Source organism: Lepisosteus platostomus, chromosome 21 (genome assembly GCF_059453375.1).
Source record: "Lepisosteus platostomus isolate fLepPlt1 chromosome 21, fLepPlt1.hap1, whole genome shotgun sequence".
Classification (NCBI taxonomy): Eukaryota; Metazoa; Chordata; class Actinopteri; order Semionotiformes; family Lepisosteidae; genus Lepisosteus; species Lepisosteus platostomus.
This window is the reverse complement of record NC_142631.1, coordinates 16,974,596-16,996,402: the sequence shown is the minus strand read 5'-3', so window position 1 is coordinate 16,996,402 and position 21,807 is coordinate 16,974,596. Positions and strand designations below refer to the sequence as shown.

Below are 21,807 nucleotides of genomic sequence, written 5' to 3'. Positions count from 1 at the left end.
TCTAGGTTTTTGCAACCTGCTGCTGAAATGGTATATTAAATGTGCATGATTTTTGCTGTTTACAGCTTAGGATTACATTTACCACTAAAGTTTGAACATACTTTCCATTTAGTTTGTTTTAAATCACATAAAATAAGAGGATTAAGCATGTAGAAAGGCTGTTTTCAAAACATTCAGCGTTGACTGTGTTTGCCTGACAGGCATGGGGCTTATAAAAAATGAGAAAATGGGGAAAAATTAAATTTTCAAGGAAACTAAAAACCAACACCTTTCCTGTATTTCAAATGCATCCCAATGCACAACAAATGCATCAGAATATGTCTAGGTGCTGTCAAACCCTAACCCTAACCCTAGCTCGGGCACTTCTGGAACAAATTTTAAAATCCTGGTCTGCTGAAAAAGTGCTACAAAAGTTAGTAAAATGAGTACAAATTGTTCAGAAACATTCACAATGGCAGTATTTCAGTACTTTAAAGGTATCTGCTTTCAATCTGTTTTAATTCTGCATTATCTAGGTTTTTGCAACCTGCTGCTGAAATGGTATATTAAATGTGCATGATTTTTGCTGTTTACAGCTTAGGATTACATTTACCACTAAAGTTTGAACATACTTTCCATTTAGTTTGTTTTAAATCACATAAAATAAGAGGATTAAGCATGTAGAAAGGCTGTTTTCAAAACATTCAGCGTTGACTGTGTTTGCCTGACAGGCATGGGGCTTATAAAAAATGAGAAAAAATTAAATTTTCAAGGAAACTAAAAACCAACACCTTTCCTGTATTTCAAATGCATCCCAATGCACAACAAATGCATCAGAATATGTCTAGGTGCTGTCAAACCCTAACCCTAACCCTAGCTCGGGCACTTCTGGAACAAATTTTAAAATCCTGGTCTGCTGAAAAAGTGCTACAAAAGTTAGTAAAATGAGTACAAATTGTTCAGAAACATTCACAATGGCAGTATTTCAGTACTTTAAAGGTATCTGCTTTCAATCTGTTTTAATTCTGCATTATCTAGGTTTTTGCAACCTGCTGCTGAAATGGTATATTAAATGTGCATGATTTTTGCTGTTTACAGCTTAGGATTACATTTACCACTAAAGTTTGAACATACTTTCCATTTAGTTTGTTTTAAACCACATAAAATAAGAGGATTCAGCATGTAGAAAGGCTGTTTTCAAAACATTCAGCGTTGACTGTGTTTGCCTGACAGGCATGGGGCTTATAAAAAATGAGAAAATGGGGAAAAATGAAATTTTCAAGGAAACTAAAAACCAACACCTTTCCTGTATTTCAAATGCATCCCAATGCACAACAAATGCATCAGAATATGTCTAGGTGCTGTCAAACCCTAACCCTAACCCTAGCTCGGGCACTTCTGGAACAAATTTTAAAATCCTGGTCTGCTGAAAAAGTGCTACAAAAGTTAGTAAAATGAGTACAAATTGTTCAGAAACATTCACAATGGCAGTATTTCAGTACTTTAAAGGTATCTGCTTTCAATCTGTTTTAATTCTGCATTATCTAGGTTTTTGCAACCTGCTGCTGAAATGGTATATTAAATGTGCATGATTTTTGCTGTTTACAGCTTAGGATTACATTTACCACTAAAGTTTGAACATACTTTCCATTTAGTTTGTTTTAAACCACATAAAATAAGAGGATTCAGCATGTAGAAAGGCTGTTTTCAAAACATTCAGCGTTGACTGTGTTTGCCTGACAGGCATGGGGCTTATAAAAAATGAGAAAATGGGGAAAAATGAAATTTTCAAGGAAACTAAAAACCAACACCTTTCCTGTATTTCAAATGCATCCCAATGCACAACAAATGCATCAGAATATGTCTAGGTGCTGTCAAACCCTAACCCTAACCCTAGCTCGGGCACTTCTGGAACAAATTTTAAAATCCTGGTCTGCTGAAAAAGTGCTACAAAAGTTAGTAAAATGAGTACAAATTGTTCAGAAACATTCACAATGGCAGTATTTCAGTACTTAAAAGGTATCTGCTTTCAATCTGTTTTAATTCTGCATTATCTAGGTTTTTGCAACCTGCTGCTGAAATGGTATATTAAATGTGCATGATTTTTGCTGTTTACAGCTTAGGATTACATTTACCACTAAAGTTTGAACATACTTTCCATTTAGTTTGTTTTAAATCACATAAAATAAGAGGATTAAGCATGTAGAAAGGCTGTTTTCAAAACATTCAGCGTTGACTGTGTTTGCCTGACAGGCATGGGGCTTATAAAAAATGAGAAAATGGGGAAAAATTAAATTTTCAAGGAAACTAAAAACCAACACCTTTCCTGTATTTCAAATGCATCCCAATGCACAACAAATGCATCAGAATATGTCTAGGTGCTGTCAAACCCTAACCCTAACCCTAGCTCGGGCACTTCTGGAACAAATTTTAAAATCCTGGTCTGCTGAAAAAGTGCTACAAAAGTTAGTAAAATGAGTACAAATTGTTCAGAAACATTCACAATGGCAGTATTTCAGTACTTTAAAGGTATCTGCTTTCAATCTGTTTTAATTCTGCATTATCTAGGTTTTTGCAACCTGCTGCTGAAATGGTATATTAAATGTGCATGATTTTTGCTGTTTACAGCTTAGGATTACATTTACCACTAAAGTTTGAACATACTTTCCATTTAGTTTGTTTTAAATCACATAAAATAAGAGGATTAAGCATGTAGAAAGGCTGTTTTCAAAACATTCAGCGTTGACTGTGTTTGCCTGACAGGCATGGGGCTTATAAAAAATGAGAAAAAATTAAATTTTCAAGGAAACTAAAAACCAACACCTTTCCTGTATTTCAAATGCATCCCAATGCACAACAAATGCATCAGAATATGTCTAGGTGCTGTCAAACCCTAACCCTAACCCTAGCTCGGGCACTTCTGGAACAAATTTTAAAATCCTGGTCTGCTGAAAAAGTGCTACAAAAGTTAGTAAAATGAGTACAAATTGTTCAGAAACATTCACAATGGCAGTATTTCAGTACTTTAAAGGTATCTGCTTTCAATCTGTTTTAATTCTGCATTATCTAGGTTTTTGCAACCTGCTGCTGAAATGGTATATTAAATGTGCATGATTTTTGCTGTTTACAGCTTAGGATTACATTTACCACTAAAGTTTGAACATACTTTCCATTTAGTTTGTTTTAAACCACATAAAATAAGAGGATTCAGCATGTAGAAAGGCTGTTTTCAAAACATTCAGCGTTGACTGTGTTTGCCTGACAGGCATGGGGCTTATAAAAAATGAGAAAATGGGGAAAAATGAAATTTTCAAGGAAACTAAAAACCAACACCTTTCCTGTATTTCAAATGCATCCCAATGCACAACAAATGCATCAGAATATGTCTAGGTGCTGTCAAACCCTAACCCTAACCCTAGCTCGGGCACTTCTGGAACAAATTTTAAAATCCTGGTCTGCTGAAAAAGTGCTACAAAAGTTAGTAAAATGAGTACAAATTGTTCAGAAACATTCACAATGGCAGTATTTCAGTACTTTAAAGGTATCTGCTTTCAATCTGTTTTAATTCTGCATTATCTAGGTTTTTGCAACCTGCTGCTGAAATGGTATATTAAATGTGCATGATTTTTGCTGTTTACAGCTTAGGATTACATTTACCACTAAAGTTTGAACATACTTTCCATTTAGTTTGTTTTAAACCACATAAAATAAGAGGATTCAGCATGTAGAAAGGCTGTTTTCAAAACATTCAGCGTTGACTGTGTTTGCCTGACAGGCATGGGGCTTATAAAAAATGAGAAAATGGGGAAAAATGAAATTTTCAAGGAAACTAAAAACCAACACCTTTCCTGTATTTCAAATGCATCCCAATGCACAACAAATGCATCAGAATATGTCTAGGTGCTGTCAAACCCTAACCCTAGCTCGGGCACTTCTGGAACAAATTTTAAAATCCTGGTCTGCTGAAAAAGTGCTACAAAAGTTAGTAAAATGAGTACAAATTGTTCATAAACATTCACAATGGCAGTATTTCAGTACTTTAAAGGTATCTGCTTTCAATCTGTTTTAATTCTGCATTATCTAGGTTTTTGCAACCTGCTGCTGAAATGGTATATTAAATGTGCATGATTTTTGCTGTTTACAGTTTAGGATTACATTTACCACTAAAGTTTGAACATACTTTCCATTTAGTTTGTTTTAAATCACATAAAATAAGAGGATTAAGCATGTAGAAAGGCTGTTTTCAAAACATTCAGCGTTGACTGTGTTTGCCTGACAGGCATGGGGCTTATAAAAAATGAGAAAATGGGGAAAAATTAAATTTTCAAGGAAACTAAAAACCAACACCTTTCCTGTATTTCAAATGCATCCCAATGCACAACAAATGCATCAGAATATGTCTAGGTGCTGTCAAACCCTAACCCTAACCCTAGCTCGGGCACTTCTGGAACAAATTTTAAAATCCTGGTCTGCTGAAAAAGTGCTACAAAAGTTAGTAAAATGAGTACAAATTGTTCATAAACATTCACAATGGCAGTATTTCAGTACTTTAAAGGTATCTGCTTTCAATCTGTTTTAATTCTGCATTATCTAGGTTTTTGCAACCTGCTGCTGAAATGGTATATTAAATGTGCATGATTTTTGCTGTTTACAGCTTAGGATTACATTTACCACTAAAGTTTGAACATACTTTCCATTTAGTTTGTTTTAAATCACATAAAATAAGAGGATTAAGCATGTAGAAAGGCTGTTTTCAAAACATTCAGCGTTGACTGTGTTTGCCTGACAGGCATGGGGCTTATAAAAAATGAGAAAAAATTAAATTTTCAAGGAAACTAAAAACCAACACCTTTCCTGTATTTCAAATGCATCCCAATGCACAACAAATGCATCAGAATATGTCTAGGTGCTGTCAAACCCTAACCCTAACCCTAGCTCGGGCACTTCTGGAACAAATTTTAAAATCCTGGTCTGCTGAAAAAGTGCTACAAAAGTTAGTAAAATAAGTACAAATTGTTCAGAAACATTCACAATGGCAGTATTTCAGTACTTTAAAGGTATCTGCTTTCAATCTGTTTTAATTCTGCATTATCTAGGTTTTTGCAACCTGCTGCTGAAATGGTATATTAAATGTGCATGATTTTTGCTGTTTACAGCTTAGGATTACATTTACCACTAAAGTTTGAACATACTTTCCATTTAGTTTGTTTTAAATCACATAAAATAAGAGGATTAAGCATGTAGAAAGGCTGTTTTCAAAAAATTCAGCGTTGACTGTGTTTGCCTGACAGGTATGGGGCTTATAAAAAATGAGAAAATGGGGAAAAATTAAATTTTCAAGGAAACTAAAAACCAACACCTTTCCTGTATTTCAAATGCATCCCAATGCACAACAAATGCATCAGAATATGTCTAGGTGCTGTCAAACCCTAACCCTAACCCTAGCTCGGGCACTTCTGGAACAAATTTTAAAATCCTGGTCTGCTGAAAAAGTGCTACAAAAGTTAGTAAAATGAGTACAAATTGTTCAGAAACATTCACAATGGCAGTATTTCAGTACTTTAAAGGTATCTGCTTTCAATCTGTTTGAATTCTGCATTATCTAGGTTTTTGCAACCTGCTGCTGAAATGGTATATTAAATGTGCATGATTTTTGCTGTTTACAGCTTAGGATTACATTTACCACTAAAGTTTGAACATACTTTCCATTTAGTTTGTTTTACACCACATAAAATAAGAGGATTAAGCATGTAGAAAGGCTGTTTTCAAAACATTCAGCGTTGACTGTGTTTGCCTGACAGGCATGGGGCTTATAAAAAATGAGAAAATGGGGAAAAATTAAATTTTCAAGGAAACTAAAAACCAACACCTTTCCTGTATTTCAAATGCATCCCAATGCACAACAAATGCATCAGAATATGTCTAGGTGCTGTCAAACCCTAACCCTAACCCTAGCTCGGGCACTTCTGGAACAAATTTTAAAATCCTGGTCTGCTGAAAAAGTGCTACAAAAGTTAGTAAAATGAGTACAAATTGTTCAGAAACATTCACAATGGCAGTATTTCAGTACTTTAAAGGTATCTGCTTTCAATCTGTTTTAATTCTGCATTATCTAGGTTTTTGCAACCTGCTGCTGAAATGGTATATTAAATGTGCATGATTTTTGCTGTTTACAGCTTAGGATTACATTTACCACTAAAGTTTGAACATACTTTCCATTTAGTTTGTTTTAAACCACATAAAATAAGAGGATTCAGCATGTAGAAAGGCTGTTTTCAAAACATTCAGCGTTGACTGTGTTTGCCTGACAGGCATGGGGCTTATAAAAAATGAGAAAATGGGGAAAAATGAAATTTTCAAGGAAACTAAAAACCAACACCTTTCCTGTATTTCAAATGCATCCCAATGCACAACAAATGCATCAGAATATGTCTAGGTGCTGTCAAACCCTAACCCTAACCCTAGCTCGGGCACTTCTGGAACAAATTTTAAAATCCTGGTCTGCTGAAAAAGTGCTACAAAAGTTAGTAAAATGAGTACAAATTGTTCAGAAACATTCACAATGGCAGTATTTCAGTACTTTAAAGGTATCTGCTTTCAATCTGTTTTAATTCTGCATTATCTAGGTTTTTGCAACCTGCTGCTGAAATGGTATATTAAATGTGCATGATTTTTGCTGTTTACAGCTTAGGATTACATTTACCACTAAAGTTTGAACATACTTTCCATTTAGTTTGTTTTAAATCACATAAAATAAGAGGATTAAGCATGTAGAAAGGCTGTTTTCAAAACATTCAGCGTTGACTGTGTTTGCCTGACAGGCATGGGGCTTATAAAAAATGAGAAAAAATTAAATTTTCAAGGAAACTAAAAACCAACACCTTTCCTGTATTTCAAATGCATCCCAATGCACAACAAATGCATCAGAATATGTCTAGGTGCTGTCAAACCCTAACCCTAACCCTAGCTCGGGCACTTCTGGAACAAATTTTAAAATCCTGGTCTGCTGAAAAAGTGCTACAAAAGTTAGTAAAATGAGTACAAATTGTTCAGAAACATTCACAATGGCAGTATTTCAGTACTTTAAAGGTATCTGCTTTCAATCTGTTTTAATTCTGCATTATCTAGGTTTTTGCAACCTGCTGCTGAAATGGTATATTAAATGTGCATGATTTTTGCTGTTTACAGCTTAGGATTACATTTACCACTAAAGTTTGAACATACTTTCCATTTAGTTTGTTTTACACCACATAAAATAAGAGGATTAAGCATGTAGAAAGGCTGTTTTCAAAACATTCAGCGTTGACTGTGTTTGCCTGACAGGCATGGGGCTTATAAAAAATGAGAAAATGGGGAAAAATTAAATTTTCAAGGAAACTAAAAACCAACACCTTTCCTGTATTTCAAATGCATCCCAATGCACAACAAATGCATCAGAATATGTCTAGGTGCTGTCAAACCCTAACCCTAACCCTAGCTCGGGCACTTCTGGAACAAATTTTAAAATCCTGGTCTGCTGAAAAAGTGCTACAAAAGTTAGTAAAATGAGTACAAATTGTTCAGAAACATTCACAATGGCAGTATTTCAGTACTTTAAAGGTATCTGCTTTCAATCTGTTTTAATTCTGCATTATCTAGGTTTTTGCAACCTGCTGCTGAAATGGTATATTAAATGTGCATGATTTTTGCTGTTTACAGTTTAGGATTACATTTACCACTAAAGTTTGAACATACTTTCCATTTAGTTTGTTTTAAATCACATAAAATAAGAGGATTAAGCATGTAGAAAGGCTGTTTTCAAAACATTCAGCGTTGACTGTGTTTGCCTGACAGGCATGGGGCTTATAAAAAATGAGAAAATGGGGAAAAATGAAATTTTCAAGGAAACTAAAAACCAACACCTTTCCTGTATTTCAAATGCATCCCAATGCACAACAAATGCATCAGAATATGTCTAGGTGCTGTCAAACCCTAACCCTAACCCTAGCTCGGGCACTTCTGGAACAAATTTTAAAATCCTGGTCTGCTGAAAAAGTGCTACAAAAGTTAGTAAAATGAGTACAAATTGTTCAGAAACATTCACAATGGCAGTATTTCAGTACTTTAAAGGTATCTGCTTTCAATCTGTTTTAATTCTGCATTATCTAGGTTTTTGCAACCTGCTGCTGAAATGGTATATTAAATGTGCATGATTTTTGCTGTTTACAGCTTAGGATTACATTTACCACTAAAGTTTGAACATACTTTCCATTTAGTTTGTTTTAAATCACATAAAATAAGAGGATTAAGCATGTAGAAAGGCTGTTTTCAAAAAATTCAGCGTTGACTGTGTTTGCCTGACAGGTATGGGGCTTATAAAAAATGAGAAAATGGGGAAAAATTAAATTTTCAAGGAAACTAAAAACCAACACCTTTCCTGTATTTCAAATGCATCCCAATGCACAACAAATGCATCAGAATATGTCTAGGTGCTGTCAAACCCTAACCCTAACCCTAGCTCGGGCACTTCTGGAACAAATTTTAAAATCCTGGTCTGCTGAAAAAGTGCTACAAAAGTTAGTAAAATGAGTACAAATTGTTCAGAAACATTCACAATGGCAGTATTTCAGTACTTTAAAGGTATCTGCTTTCAATCTGTTTTAATTCTGCATTATCTAGGTTTTTGCAACCTGCTGCTGAAATGGTATATTAAATGTGCATGATTTTTGCTGTTTACAGCTTAGGATTACATTTACCACTAAAGTTTGAACATACTTTCCATTTAGTTTGTTTTACACCACATAAAATAAGAGGATTAAGCATGTAGAAAGGCTGTTTTCAAAACATTCAGCGTTGACTGTGTTTGCCTGACAGGCATGGGGCTTATAAAAAATGAGAAAATGGGGAAAAATGAAATTTTCAAGGAAACTAAAAACCAACACCTTTCCTGTATTTCAAATGCATCCCAATGCACAACAAATGCATCAGAATATGTCTAGGTGCTGTCAAACCCTAACCCTAACCCTAGCTCGGGCACTTCTGGAACAAATTTTAAAATCCTGGTCTGCTGAAAAAGTGCTACAAAAGTTAGTAAAATGAGTACAAATTGTTCAGAAACATTCACAATGGCAGTATTTCAGTACTTTAAAGGTATCTGCTTTCAATCTGTTTTAATTCTGCATTATCTAGGTTTTTGCAACCTGCTGCTGAAATGGTATATTAAATGTGCATGATTTTTGCTGTTTACAGCTTAGGATTACATTTACCACTAAAGTTTGAACATACTTTCCATTTAGTTTGTTTTAAATCACATAAAATAAGAGGATTAAGCATGTAGAAAGGCTGTTTTCAAAAAATTCAGCGTTGACTGTGTTTGCCTGACAGGTATGGGGCTTATAAAAAATGAGAAAATGGGGAAAAATTAAATTTTCAAGGAAACTAAAAACCAACACCTTTCCTGTATTTCAAATGCATCCCAATGCACAACAAATGCATCAGAATATGTCTAGGTGCTGTCAAACCCTAACCCTAACCCTAGCTCGGGCACTTCTGGAACAAATTTTAAAATCCTGGTCTGCTGAAAAAGTGCTACAAAAGTTAGTAAAATGAGTACAAATTGTTCAGAAACATTCACAATGGCAGTATTTCAGTACTTTAAAGGTATCTGCTTTCAATCTGTTTTAATTCTGCATTATCTAGGTTTTTGCAACCTGCTGCTGAAATGGTATATTAAATGTGCATGATTTTTGCTGTTTACAGCTTAGGATTACATTTACCACTAAAGTTTGAACATACTTTCCATTTAGTTTGTTTTAAACCACATAAAATAAGAGGATTAAGCATGTAGAAAGGCTGTTTTCAAAACATTCAGCGTTGACTGTGTTTGCCTGACAGGCATGGGGCTTATAAAAAATGAGAAAATGGGGAAAAATTAAATTTTCAAGGAAACTAAAAACCAACACCTTTCCTGTATTTCAAATGCATCCCAATGCACAACAAATGCATCAGAATATGTCTAGGTGCTGTCAAACCCTAACCCTAACCCTAGCTCGGGCACTTCTGGAACAAATTTTAAAATCCTGGTCTGCTGAAAAAGTGCTACAAAAGTTAGTAAAATGAGTACAAATTGTTCAGAAACATTCACAATGGCAGTATTTCAGTACTTTAAAGGTATCTGCTTTCAATCTGTTTTAATTCTGCATTATCTAGGTTTTTGCAACCTGCTGCTGAAATGGTATATTAAATGTGCATGATTTTTGCTGTTTACAGCTTAGGATTACATTTACCACTAAAGTTTGAACATACTTTCCATTTAGTTTGTTTTAAATCACATAAAATAAGAGGATTAAGCATGTAGAAAGGCTGTTTTCAAAACATTCAGCGTTGACTGTGTTTGCCTGACAGGCATGGGGCTTATAAAAAATGAGAAAAAATTAAATTTTCAAGGAAACTAAAAACCAACACCTTTCCTGTATTTCAAATGCATCCCAATGCACAACAAATGCATCAGAATATGTCTAGGTGCTGTCAAACCCTAACCCTAACCCTAGCTCGGGCACTTCTGGAACAAATTTTAAAATCCTGGTCTGCTGAAAAAGTGCTACAAAAGTTAGTAAAATGAGTACAAATTGTTCAGAAACATTCACAATGGCAGTATTTCAGTACTTTAAAGGTATCTGCTTTCAATCTGTTTTAATTCTGCATTATCTAGGTTTTTGCAACCTGCTGCTGAAATGGTATATTAAATGTGCATGATTTTTGCTGTTTACAGCTTAGGATTACATTTACCACTAAAGTTTGAACATACTTTCCATTTAGTTTGTTTTAAATCACATAAAATAAGAGGATTAAGCATGTAGAAAGGCTGTTTTCAAAACATTCAGCGTTGACTGTGTTTGCCTGACAGGTATGGGGCTTATAAAAAATGAGAAAATGGGGAAAAATGAAATTTTCAAGGAAACTAAAAACCAACACCTTTCCTGTATTTCAAATGCATCCCAATGCACAACAAATGCATCAGAATATGTCTAGGTGCTGTCAAACCCTAACCCTAGCTCGGGCACTTCTGGAACAAATTTTAAAATCCTGGTCTGCTGAAAAAGTGCTACAAAAGTTAGTAAAATGAGTACAAATTGTTCAGAAACATTCACAATGGCAGTATTTCAGTACTTTAAAGGTATCTGCTTTCAATCTGTTTTAATTCTGCATTATCTAGGTTTTTGCAACCTGCTGCTGAAATGGTATATTAAATGTGCATGATTTTTGCTGTTTACAGCTTAGGATTACATTTACCACTAAAGTTTGAACATACTTTCCATTTAGTTTGTTTTAAATCACATAAAATAAGAGGATTAAGCATGTAGAAAGGCTGTTTTCAAAACATTCAGCGTTGACTGTGTTTGCCTGACAGGCATGGGGCTTATAAAAAATGAGAAAATGGGGAAAAATGAAATTTTCAAGGAAACTAAAAACCAACACCTTTCCTGTATTTCAAATGCATCCCAATGCACAACAAATGCATCAGAATATGTCTAGGTGCTGTCAAACCCTAACCCTAACCCTAGCTCGGGCACTTCTGGAACAAATTTTAAAATCCTGGTCTGCTGAAAAAGTGCTACAAAAGTTAGTAAAATGAGTACAAATTGTTCAGAAACATTCACAATGGCAGTATTTCAGTACTTTAAAGGTATCTGCTTTCAATCTGTTTTAATTCTGCATTATCTAGGTTTTTGCAACCTGCTGCTGAAATGGTATATTAAATGTGCATGATTTTTGCTGTTTACAGCTTAGGATTACATTTACCACTAAAGTTTGAACATACTTTCCATTTAGTTTGTTTTAAACCACATAAAATAAGAGGATTCAGCATGTAGAAAGGCTGTTTTCAAAACATTCAGCGTTGACTGTGTTTGCCTGACAGGCATGGGGCTTATAAAAAATGAGAAAATGGGGAAAAATGAAATTTTCAAGGAAACTAAAAACCAACACCTTTCCTGTATTTCAAATGCATCCCAATGCACAACAAATGCATCAGAATATGCCTAGGTACTGTCAAACCCTAACCCTAGCTCGGGCACTTCTGGAACAAATTTTAAAATCCTGGTCTGCTGAAAAAGTGCTACAAAAGTTAGTAAAATGAGTACAAATTGTTCAGAAACATTCACAATGGCAGTATTTCAGTACTTTAAAGGTATCTGCTTTCAATCTGTTTTAATTCTGCATTATCTAGGTTTTTGCAACCTGCTGCTGAAATGGTATATTAAATGTGCATGATTTTTGCTGTTTACAGCTTAGGATTACATTTACCACTAAAGTTTGAACATACTTTCCATTTAGTTTGTTTTAAATCACATAAAATAAGAGGATTAAGCATGTAGAAAGGCTGTTTTCAAAAAATTCAGCGTTGACTGTGTTTGCCTGACAGGTATGGGGCTTATAAAAAATGAGAAAATGGGGAAAAATTAAATTTTCAAGGAAACTAAAAACCAACACCTTTCCTGTATTTCAAATGCATCCCAATGCACAACAAATGCATCAGAATATGTCTAGGTGCTGTCAAACCCTAACCCTAACCCTAGCTCGGGCACTTCTGGAACAAATTTTAAAATCCTGGTCTGCTGAATAAGTGCTACAAAAGTTAGTAAAATGAGTACAAATTGTTCAGAAACATTCACAATGGCAGTATTTCAGTACTTTAAAGGTATCTGCTTTCAATCTGTTTTAATTCTGCATTATCTAGGTTTTTGCAACCTGCTGCTGAAATGGTGTATTAAATGTGCATGATTTTTGCTGTTTACAGCTTAGGATTACATTTACCACTAAAGTTTGAACATACTTTCCATTTAGTTTGTTTTAAATCACATAAAATAAGAGGATTAAGCATGTAGAAAGGCTGTTTTCAAAACATTCAGCGTTGACTGTGTTTGCCTGACAGGCATGGGGCTTATAAAAAATGAGAAAATGGGGAAAAATTAAATTTTCAAGGAAACTAAAAACCAACACCTTTCCTGTATTTCAAATGCATCCCAATGCACAACAAATGCATCAGAATATGTCTAGGTGCTGTCAAACCCTAACCCTAACCCTAACTCGGGCACTTCTGGAACAAATTTTAAAATCCTGGTCTGCTGAAAAAGTGCTACAAAAGTTAGTAAAATGAGTACAAATTGTTCAGAAACATTCACAATGGCAGTATTTCAGTACTTTAAAGGTATCTGCTTTCAATCTGTTTTAATTCTGCATTATCTAGGTTTTTGCAACCTGCTGCTGAAATGGTATATTAAATGTGCATGATTTTTGCTGTTTACAGTTTAGGATTACATTTACCACTAAAGTTTGAACATACTTTCCATTTAGTTTGTTTTAAATCACATAAAATAAGAGGATTAAGCATGTAGAAAGGCTGTTTTCAAAACATTCAGCGTTGACTGTGTTTGCCTGACAGGCATGGGGCTTATAAAAAATGAGAAAATGGGGAAAAATTAAATTTTCAAGGAAACTAAAAACCAACACCTTTCCTGTATTTCAAATGCATCCCAATGCACAACAAATGCATCAGAATATGTCTAGGTGCTGTCAAACCCTAACCCTAACCCTAGCTCGGGCACTTCTGGAACAAATTTTAAAATCCTGGTCTGCTGAAAAAGTGCTACAAAAGTTAGTAAAATGAGTACAAATTGTTCAGAAACATTCACAATGGCAGTATTTCAGTACTTTAAAGGTATCTGCTTTCAATCTGTTTTAATTCTGCATTATCTAGGTTTTTGCAACCTGCTGCTGAAATGGTGTATTAAATGTGCATGATTTTTGCTGTTTACAGCTTAGGATTACATTTACCACTAAAGTTTGAACATACTTTCCATTTAGTTTGTTTTAAATCACATAAAATAAGAGGATTAAGCATGTAGAAAGGCTGTTTTCAAAACATTCAGCGTTGACTGTGTTTGCCTGACAGGCATGGGGCTTATAAAAAATGAGAAAATGGGGAAAAATTAAATTTTCAAGGAAACTAAAAACCAACACCTTTCCTGTATTTCAAATGCATCCCAATGCACAACAAATGCATCAGAATATGTCTAGGTGCTGTCAAACCCTAACCCTAACCCTAGCTCGGGCACTTCTGGAACAAATTTTAAAATCCTGGTCTGCTGAAAAAGTGCTACAAAAGTTAGTAAAATGAGTACAAATTGTTCAGAAACATTCACAATGGCAGTATTTCAGTACTTTAAAGGTATCTGCTTTCAATCTGTTTTAATTCTGCATTATCTAGGTTTTTGCAACCTGCTGCTGAAATGGTGTATTAAATGTGCATGATTTTTGCTGTTTACAGCTTAGGATTACATTTACCACTAAAGTTTGAACATACTTTCCATTTAGTTTGTTTTAAACTACATAAAATAAGAGGATTCAGCATGTAGAAAGGCTGTTTTCAAAACATTCAGCTTTGACTGTGTTTGCCTGACAGGTATGGGGCTTATAAAAAATGAGAAAATGGCGAAAAATTAAATTTTCAAGGAAACTAAAAACCAACACCTTTCCTGTATTTCAAATGCATCCCAATGCACAACAAATGCATCAGAATATGTCTAGGTGCTGTCAAACCCTAACCCTAACCCTAGCTCGGGCACTTCTGGAACAAATTTTAAAATCCTGGTCTGCTGAAAAAGTGCTACAAAAGTTAGTAAAATGAGTACAAATTGTTCAGAAACATTCACAATGGCAGTATTTCAGTACTTTAAAGGTATCTGCTTTCAATCTGTTTTAATTCTGCATTATCTTGGTTTTTGCAACCTGCTGCTGAAATGGTATATTAAATGTGCATGATTTTTGCTGTTTACAGCTTAGGATTACATTTACCACTAAAGTTTGAACATACTTTCCATTTAGTTTGTTTTAAATCACATAAAATAAGAGGATTCAGCATGTAGAAAGGCTGTTTTCAAAACATTCAGCGTTGACTGTGTTTGCCTGACAGGCATGGGGCTTATAAAAAATGAGAAAATGGGGAAAAATTAAATTTTCAAGGAAACTAAAAACCAACACCTTTCCTGTATTTCAAATGCATCCCAATGCACAACAAATGCATCAGAATATGTCTAGGTGCTGTCAAACCCTAACCCTAACCCTAGCTCGGGCACTTCTGGAACAAATTTTAAAATCCTGGTCTGCTGAAAAAGTGCTACAAAAGTTAGTAAAATGAGTACAAATTGTTCAGAAACATTCACAATGGCAGTATTTCAGTACTTTAAAGGTATCTGCTTTCAATCTGTTTTAATTCTGCATTATCTAGGTTTTTGCAACCTGCTGCTGAAATGGTGTATTAAATGTGCATGATTTTTGCTGTTTACAGCTTAGGATTACATTTACCACTAAAGTTTGAACATACTTTCCATTTAGTTTGTTTTAAATCACATAAAATAAGAGGATTAAGCATGTAGAAAGGCTGTTTTCAAAACATTCAGCGTTGACTGTGTTTGCCTGACAGGCATGGGGCTTATAAAAAATGAGAAAATGGGGAAAAATTAAATTTTCAAGGAAACTAAAAACCAACACCTTTCCTGTATTTCAAATGCATCCCAATGCACAACAAATGCATCAGAATATGTCTAGGTGCTGTCAAACCCTAACCCTAACCCTAGCTCGGGCACTTCTGGAACAAATTTTAAAATCCTGGTCTGCTGAAAAAGTGCTACAAAAGTTAGTAAAATGAGTACAAATTGTTCAGAAACATTCACAATGGCAGTATTTCAGTACTTTAAAGGTATCTGCTTTCAATCTGTTTTAATTCTGCATTATCTAGGTTTTTGCAACCTGCTGCTGAAATGGTATATTAAATGTGCATGATTTTTGCTGTTTACAGCTTAGGATTACATTTACCACTAAAGTTTGAACATACTTTCCATTTAGTTTGTTTTAAATCACATAAAATAAGAGGATTAAGCATGTAGAAAGGCTGTTTTCAAAACATTCAGCGTTGACTGTGTTTGCCTGACAGGCATGGGGCTTATAAAAAATGAGAAAATGGGGAAAAATTAAATTTTCAAGGAAACTAAAAACCAACACCTTTCCTGTATTTCAAATGCATCCCAATGCACAACAAATGCATCAGAATATGTCTAGGTGCTGTCAAACCCTAACCCTAACCCTAGCTCGGGCACTTCTGGAACAAATTTTAAAATCCTGGTCTGCTGAAAAAGTGCTACAAAAGTTAGTAAAATGAGTACAAATTGTTCAGAAACATTCACAATGGCAGTATTTCAGTACTTTAAAGGTATCTGCTTTCAATCTGTTTTAATTCTGCATTATCTAGGTTTTTGCAACCTGCTGCTGAAATGGTATATTAAATGTGCATGATTTTTGCTGTTTACAGCTTAGGATTACATTTACCACTAAAGTTTGAACATACTTTCCATTTAGTTTGTTTTAAATCACATAAAATAAGAGGATTAAGCATGTAGAAAGGCTGTTTTCAAAAAATTCAGCGTTGACTGTGTTTGCCTGACAGGTATGGGGCTTATAAAAAATGAGAAAATGGGGAAAAATTAAATTTTCAAGGAAACTAAAAACCAACACCTTTCCTGTATTTCAAATGCATCCCAATGCACAACAAATGCATCAGAATATGTCTAGGTGCTGTCAAACCCTAACCCTAACCCTAGCTCGGGCACTTCTGGAACAAATTTTAAAATCCTGGTCTGCTGAAAAAGTGCTACAAAAGTTAGTAAAATGAGTACAAATTGTTCAGAAACATTCACAATGGCAGTATTTCAGTACTTTAAAGGTATCTGCTTTCAATCTGTTTTAATTCTGCATTATCTAGGTTTTTGCAACCTGCTGCTGAAATGGTATATTAAATGTGCATGATTTTTGCTGTTTACAGCTTAGGATTACATTTACCACTGAAGTTTGAACATACTTTCCATTTAGTTTGTTTTAAACCACATAAAATAAGAGGATTAAGCATGTAGAAAGGCTGTTTTCAAAACATTCAGCGTTGACTGTGTTTGCCTGACAGGCATGGGGCTTATAAAAAATGAGAAAATGGGGAAAAATTAAATTTTCAAGGAAACTAAAAACCAACACCTTTCCTGTATTTCAAATGCATCCCAATGCACAACAAATGCATCAGAATATGTCTAGGTGCTGTCAAACCCTAACCCTAACCCTAGCTCGGGCACTTCTGGAACAAATTTTAAAATCCTGGTCTGCTGAAAAAGTGCTACAAAAGTTAGTAAAATGAGTACAAATTGTTCAGAAACATTCACAATGGCAGTATTTCAGTACTTTAAAGGTATCTGCTTTCAATCTGTTTTAATTCTGCATTATCTAGGTTTTTGCAACCTGCTGCTGAAATGGTATATTAAATGTGCATGATTTTTGCTGTTTACAGCTTAGGATTACATTTACCACTAAAGTTTGAACATACTTTCCATTTAGTTTGTTTTAAATCACATAAAATAAGAGGATTAAGCATGTAGAAAGGCTGTTTTCAAAACATTCAGCGTTGACTGTGTTTGCCTGACAGGCATGGGGCTTATAAAAAATGAGAAAATGGGGAAAAATTAAATTTTCAAGGAAACTAAAAACCAACACCTTTCCTGTATTTCAAATGCATCCCAATGCACAACAAATGCATCAGAATATGTCTAGGTGCTGTCAAACCCTAACCCTAACCCTAGCTCGGGCACTTCTGGAACAAATTTTAAAATCCTGGTCTGCTGAAAAAGTGCTACAAAAGTTAGTAAAATGAGTACAAATTGTTCAGAAACATTCACAATGGCAGTATTTCAGTACTTTAAAGGTATCTGCTTTCAATCTGTTTTAATTCTGCATTATCTTGGTTTTTGCAACCTGCTGCTGAAATGGTATATTAAATGTGCATGATTTTTGCTGTTTACAGCTTAGGATTACATTTACCACTAAAGTTTGAACATACTTTCCATTTAGTTTGTTTTAAATCACATAAAATAAGAGGATTAAGCATGTAGAAAGGCTGTTTTCAAAACATTCAGCGTTGACTGTGTTTGCCTGACAGGCATGGGGCTTATAAAAAATGAGAAAATGGGGAAAAATTAAATTTTCAAGGAAACTAAAAACCAACACCTTTCCTGTATTTCAAATGCATCCCAATGCACAACAAATGCATCAGAATATGTCTAGGTGCTGTCAAACCCTAACCCTAACCCTAGCTCGGGCACTTCTGCAACAAATTTTAAAATCCTGGTCTGCTGAAAAAGTGCTACAAAAGTTAGTAAAATGAGTACAAATTGTTCAGAAACATTCACAATGGCAGTATTTCAGTACTTTAAAGGTATCTGCTTTCAATCTGTTTTAATTCTGCATTATCTAGGTTTTTGCAACCTGCTGCTGAAATGGTATATTAAATGTGCATGATTTTTGCTGTTTACAGCTTAGGATTACATTTACCACTAAAGTTTGAACATACTTTCCATTTAGTTTGTTTTAAACCACATAAAATAAGAGGATTCAGCATGTAGAAAGGCTGTTTTCAAAACATTCAGCGTTGACTGTGTTTGCCTGACAGGCATGGGGCTTATAAAAAATGAGAAAATGGGGAAAAATGAAATTTTCAAGGAAACTAAAAACCAACACCTTTCCTGTATTTCAAATGCATCCCAATGCACAACAAATGCATCAGAATATGTCTAGGTGCTGTCAAACCCTAACCCTAACCCTAGCTCGGGCACTTCTGGAACAAATTTTAAAATCCTGGTCTGCTGAAAAAGTGCTACAAAAGTTAGTAAAATGAGTACAAATTGTTCAGAAACATTCACAATGGCAGTATTTCAGTACTTTAAAGGTATCTGCTTTCAATATGTTTTAATTCTGCATTATCTAGGTTTTTGCAACCTGCTGCTGAAATGGTATATTAAATGTGCATGATTTTTGCTGTTTACAGCTTAGGATTACATTTACCACTAAAGTTTGAACATACTTTCCATTTAGTTTGTTTTAAATCACATAAAATAAGAGGATTAAGCATGTAGAAAGGCTGTTTTCAAAACATTCAGCGTTGACTGTGTTTGCCTGACAGGCATGGGGCTTATAAAAAATGAGAAAATGGGGAAAAATTAAATTTTCAAGGAAACTAAAAACCAACACCTTTCCTGTATTTCAAATGCATCCCAATGCACAACAAATGCATCAGAATATGTCTAGGTGCTGTCAAACCCTAACCCTAACCCTAGCTCGGGCACTTCTGGAACAAATTTTAAAATCCTGGTCTGCTGAAAAAGTGCTACAAAAGTTAGTAAAATGAGTACAAATTGTTCAGAAACATTCACAATGGCAGTATTTCAGTACTTTAAAGGTATCTGCTTTCAATCTGTTTTAATTCTGCATTATCTAGGTTTTTGCAACCTGCTGCTGAAATGGTATATTAAATGTGCATGATTTTTGCTGTTTACAGCTTAGGATTACATTTACCACTGAAGTTTGAACATACTTTCCATTTAGTTTGTTTTAAACCACATAAAATAAGAGGATTAAGCATGTAGAAAGGCTGTTTTCAAAACATTCAGCGTTGACTGTGTTTGCCTGACAGGCATGGGGCTTATAAAAAATGAGAAAATGGGGAAAAATTAAATTTTCAAGGAAACTAAAAACCAACACCTTTCCTGTATTTCAAATGCATCCCAATGCACAACAAATGCATCAGAATATGTCTAGGTGCTGTCAAACCCTAACCCTAACCCTAGCTCGGGCACTTCTGGAACAAATTTTAAAATCCTGGTCTGCTGAAAAAGTGCTACAAAAGTTAGTAAAATGAGTACAAATTGTTCAGAAACATTCACAATGGCAGTATTTCAGTACTTTAAAGGTATCTGCTTTCAATCTGTTTTAATTCTGCATTATCTAGGTTTTTGCAACCTGCTGCTGAAATGGTGTATTAAATGTGCATGATTTTTGCTGTTTACAGCTTAGGATTACATTTACCACTAAAGTTTGAACATACTTTCCATTTAGTTTGTTTTAAATCACATAAAATAAGAGGATTAAGCATGTAGAAAGGCTGTTTTCAAAACATTCAGCGTTGACTGTGTTTGCCTGACAGGCATGGGGCTTATAAAAAATGAGAAAATGGGGAAAAATTAAATTTTCAAGGAAACTAAAAACCAACACCTTTCCTGTATTTCAAATGCATCCCAATGCACAACAAATGCATCAGAATATGTCTAGGTGCTGTCAAACCCTAACCCTAACCCTAGCTCGGGCACTTCTGGAACAAATTTTAAAATCCTGGTCTGCTGAAAAAGTGCTACAAAAGTTAGTAAAATGAGTACAAATTGTTCAGAAACATTCACAATGGCAGTATTTCAGTACTTTAAAGGTATCTGCTTTCAATCTGTTTTAATTCTGCATTATCTAGGTTTTTGCAACCTGCTGCTGAAATGGTATATTAAATGTGCATGATTTTTGCTGTTTACAGCTTAGGATTACATTTACCACTAAAGTTTGAACATACTTTCCATTTAGTTTGTTTTAAATCACATAAAATAAGAGGATTAAGCATGTAGAAAGGCTGTTTTCAAAACATTCAGCGTTGACTGTGTTTGCCTGACAGGCATGGGGCTTATAAAAAATGAGAAAATGGGGAAAAATTAAATTTTCAAGGAAACTAAAAACCAACACCTTTCCTGTATTTCAAATGCATCCCAATGCACAACAAATGCATCAGAATATGTCTAGGTGCTGTCAAACCCTAACCCTAACCCTAGCTCGGGCACTTCTGGAACAAATTTTAAAATCCTGGTCTGCTGAAAAAGTGCTACAAAAGTTAGTAAAATGAGTACAAATTGTTCAGAAACATTCACAATGGCAGTATTTCAGTACTTTAAAGGTATCTGCTTTCAATCTGTTTTAATTCTGCATTATCTAGGTTTTTGCAACCTGCTGCTGAAATGGTGTATTAAATGTGCATGATTTTTGCTGTTTACAGCTTAGGATTACATTTACCACTAAAGTTTGAACATACTTTCCATTTAGTTTGTTTTAAATCACATAAAATAAGAGGATTAAGCATGTAGAAAGGCTGTTTTCAAAACATTCAGCGTTGACTGTGTTTGCCTGACAGGCATGGGGCTTATAAAAAATGAGAAAATGGGGAAAAATTAAATTTTCAAGGAAACTAAAAACCAACACCTTTCCTGTATTTCAAATGCATCCCAATGCACAACAAATGCATCAGAATATGTCTAGGTGCTGTCAAACCCTAACCCTAACCCTAGCTCGGGCACTTCTGGAACAAATTTTAAAATCCTGGTCTGCTGAAAAAGTGCTACAAAAGTTAGTAAAATGAGTACAAATTGTTCAGAAACATTCACAATGGCAGTATTTCAGTACTTTAAAGGTATCTGCTTTCAATCTGTTTTAATTCTGCATTATCTAGGTTTTTGCAACCTGCTGCTGAAATGGTATATTAAATGTGCATGATTTTTGCTGTTTACAGCTTAGGATTACATTTACCACTAAAGTTTGAACATACTTTCCATTTAGTTTGTTTTAAATCACATAAAATAAGAGGATTAAGCATGTAGAAAGGCTGTTTTCAAAACATTCAGCGTTGACTGTGTTTGCCTGACAGGCATGGGGCTTATAAAAAATGAGAAAATGGGGAAAAATTAAATTTTCAAGGAAACTAAAAACCAACACCTTTCCTGTATTTCAAATGCATCCCAATGCACAACAAATGCATCAGAATATGTCTAGGTGCTGTCAAACCCTAACCCTAACCCTAGCTCGGGCACTTCTGGAACAAATTTTAAAATCCTGGTCTGCTGAAAAAGTGCTACAAAAGTTAGTAAAATGAGTACAAATTGTTCAGAAACA

At 34.6% G+C, this 21,807-nt stretch overlaps 1 protein-coding gene across 3 annotated transcripts in view; it reads right to left on the bottom strand.

Annotated features, from left to right (window-relative positions):
* Positions 1-21,807, bottom strand: part of abl1 (ABL proto-oncogene 1, non-receptor tyrosine kinase) — a 280,531-nt gene that overhangs the window by 88,857 nt on the left and 169,867 nt on the right. The window lies entirely within an intron of this gene.